This window comes from Gossypium arboreum, chromosome 8 (genome assembly GCF_025698485.1).
Source record: "Gossypium arboreum isolate Shixiya-1 chromosome 8, ASM2569848v2, whole genome shotgun sequence".
Lineage (NCBI taxonomy): Eukaryota > Viridiplantae > Streptophyta > Magnoliopsida > Malvales > Malvaceae > Gossypium > Gossypium arboreum.
Window position 1 is genome coordinate 104,587,553 of NC_069077.1, and position 3,985 is coordinate 104,591,537.

Sequence of the window (3,985 nt, forward strand, 5' to 3'; positions counted from 1 at the left end):
ATATTAATTGAAACTATTACAGCAAGGTCGCTCATTCCCAAGCCAAGTACCTTCGGGATTTAACCGGATATAGCTACTCGCTCAATGCCTTGGGACATAGCCGGATATAGTAACTCGCACAATTGCCTTGGGACTTAGCTCGGATATAGTAACTCGTACAAATGCCTTGGGACTTAGCCCGGATATAGTAACTCGCACAAATGCCTTCGGGACTTAGCCCGAATGTAATAACTCGTACAAATGCCTTGGGACTTAGCCGGATATAGTAACTCGCACAAATGCCTTGGGACTTAGCCGGATGTAATAACTTCAGCGCAAATGCCTTGGGACTTAGCCTGAACTAGTCACTAGCATAAAATGCCTTGGGACTTAGCCCGGTTATCATCCAAATAATGCACATATCAATAAATCATGACACATCTATATTTCATTTTCATAATTAGAGTTCAAACACAAGTCGCAGATTAAGCAAACCCATTTTCGGCTCACTAGCCACATACAAACAACATGGTTTACTTTGCTTTATGACACTATCTCTATGCACATACATTATGACTTAATCAAATCATAAACTAAGTCTCATTGCTCAAAACTTACCTCGGATGTAGTCGAACGATTTCGATGGCTATTCGACCACTTTTTCCTTCCCTTTATTGGATTTAGTTCCCCTTTGCTCTTGAGCTTAATTTAACAAATAAATTGATTTAATCATTTGAGCATCAAAAGAGGAACTCAAGGTACTTAGCTCATATATATACATTAGACACTAAAGTCACATACATATGAAATCATGAATCAACTCAACATATTAGCCAATATTCACCTTAGAGCCGAATTTTCTAAGTCAAGATAAAGCCATCAATATGTTTACCTATGGCTGAACATACACGTCAACCTATGTACTCATTCATGTGGTCGAGTATACATATTCCAATATGATTTCATTTCCATTTCGTTTAACACTTAACTTTTACCACATATCAAATAACCCATTTCTTTACTCATGTGGCCGATTATATTCGGTCATGCATACACACATAAAAAAATCAATTTGGAGACTCTATCAATCCAACATACATTCGGCAATAGTCCATAATTCTCTCTCTACCACTCATTTCCCACTTAACAAAGCTTCCATTCGAACTCATTAGTGAGTATCAATTAACTTAAGCTATCTTTTAAACCTTTATTTATCACTTCATGCCAAACCAAAGACCACATTCGCACTTTTATCCACCATTCTACCAAGCATGCAATATTCAACCACAACCAACTCACATTCGCCCTAGTTCATAACAAGGTAGCGAATTCTTTTATGGTTCAAACACTCATCCATCATCATTCACCTAACTTTAACATGAAACAACAAAACTCACCAACACAACATCTAGCATCCACCAAGAAGACAACACCCATGGCCGAGTATCATCTCCCTCACATAGCAAAGATTTAGACCATGGGCTAGGTAGGACTCAAGCTAACAACTAAAATATACATGAATCTCATGGAGCAACATCAAACATACCTTAGCCTAGTTACATGCATGGCCGAACCTCTTCAACCTTTCTTCTTCCTTTCTCCTTAAAGTTTTCAGCCAAAGATGTTCAAGGATGAACACTTTTTTTTTGTTTTCTTTTCTTCAACTCACGGCAAGGGGGGGGAACAATCACACACATTCTTTCTTTTTTTTTTCATCATATTCCCTTTCATTATTTTATTACCATGCTCCTTATTTTATTTTTCCTAACATACATCACTAACATAACATGTTTGTGACATGTTTCCACCCATAGCATGGCCGGCCACTATGCTTTAATTTGGCTAATTTGACATGCAAGGACAAGCACTTTCCCACATATATTAATAGGCCACTTGAACACCTGCCTAGCATATTTCTAAATTGTCTCACATAAGTCCCTACTAATAAATTTCACATACATTGACCAAATTAAAGTATGGAACTATCACACAAGCATTTACGCACATCATAAACACAGAATAGAACCTTTAATTATTTATAAGACTCGGTTTCGTGGTCTCGAAACCACTTTCCGACTAAGGTCAATTTAGGGCTGTCACAACTCTCCCCCACTTAAGAAATTTTCGTCCCCGAAAATCTTACCGGTAAATAGGTTTGGGTATCGTTCTTTCATAGAGTTCTCGGTTTCCCAAGTAGCTTTTTCGATTCCGTGTTTGAGCCATAACACTTTTACTAACGGAACCCTTTTGTTTCGCAACTCTTTCACTTCACGAGCTAGGATACGAATTGGTTCTTCTTCATAACTCATATCGGTTTGAATTTCAACCTCGGAGGGACTTATTATGTGCGAAGGATCAGATCTGTAACGTCGAAGCATCGAAACATGAAAAATGTTGTGCATCCTTTCAAGTTCAGGGGGTAAAAGGAACCTGTATGCAACTGGACCAACTCGTTCGGAGATTTCATACGACCCAATGAATCTCGGACTCAATTTGCCCTTATGGCCAAATCTGAGTATCTTTTTCCAAGGTGAAACCTTAAGAAACACTTTGTCTCCCACCTGATACTCAATATCTCTTCGTTTCAAATCCGCGTACGACTTCTGACGATCTGTGGCTGCCTTCAGGCTTTCACGGATTACTTTTACTTTCTTTTCAGCATCTTTAATCAAATCAACTCCGAAAATTTTACTTTCACCGAGCTCGGTCCAAAACAATGGTGTACGTCATTTGCGACCGTACAAAGCCTCGTAAGGTGCCATCTTAATACTTGATTGAAAACTATTGTTGTAAGCGAATTCAATCAAAGGTAAATACCGTTCCCATGAACCACTAAACTCAAGGATGCAGCATCTCAACATATCCTCGAGTATCTGAATTATCCGCTCGGGTTGACCATCGGTTTGGGGATGAAAACCAGTGCTAAAATACAGCTTGGTACCCAAAGCTTCTTGCAATTTCTTACAAAATCATGAGGTGAATCTCGGATCTCTATCCGACACGATAGAAATAGGTACCCCGTGTAATCTCACAATCTGAGAAACATACAATTCAGCTAGTTTATCCATTGAAAAATCCGTGCGTACGGGAATAAAGTGAGCCGACTTAGTCAGTCTATCCACAACAACCCAAATTGCATCCTTCTTACTTGCCGATACTAGCAACCCAGATACGAAATCCATCGTGACTCGATCCCATTTCCATTCAGGTATCATGATCGGTTGAAGTAAACCGGTAGGCACTTGATGTTCTGCCTTCACTTGCTGACATACTAAGCACTTCGAGACAAAATTGGAAATGTCTCGTTTCATACCATGCCACCAAAACTGACGTCTTAGGTCGTGGTACATTTTCGTACTCCCCGGGTGAATTGACATTCGGCTACAATGAGCTTCGTTCAAAATCATCAAAATGAGTTCTGAATTTCTTGGAACACACAAACGACTTCTGAACCTCAAACAATCGTCATCATCAATTTGAAACTCTGATTCCATATTCGAAACACATTCAGCCCGTTTTTTTGCAACCAATTCATCAACGACTTTCTGAGCTTCACGGATTTGATGAATCAACAATGGTTTGGCCTTTAATTCTGCCACTAACACATTGTCGGATAGAACAGACAAGTGTACATTCATCGCTCGTAAAGCAAACAGTGATTTGCGACTTAAGGCATCCGCAACCACATTAGCCTTTCCCAGGTGATAGTCAATGACAAGCTCATAATCTTTTAACAACTCGAGCCAACGTCTTTGTCGCAGATTCAAGTCTCTTTGAGTTATCAAATATTTGAGACTTTTGTGATCCGAATATACATGGCACTTCTCCCCAAATAAGTAGTGTCGCCATATTTTCAAAGCGAATACGATGGCAGCTAGTTCGAGATCATGGGTCGGATAATTTTTCTCATGTGGCTTCAGTTGTCTTGACGCATAGGCCACAACTCGACCTTCTTGCATCAATACGCAACCCAACCCAAGTAGGGATGCATCGCTATAAATGACAA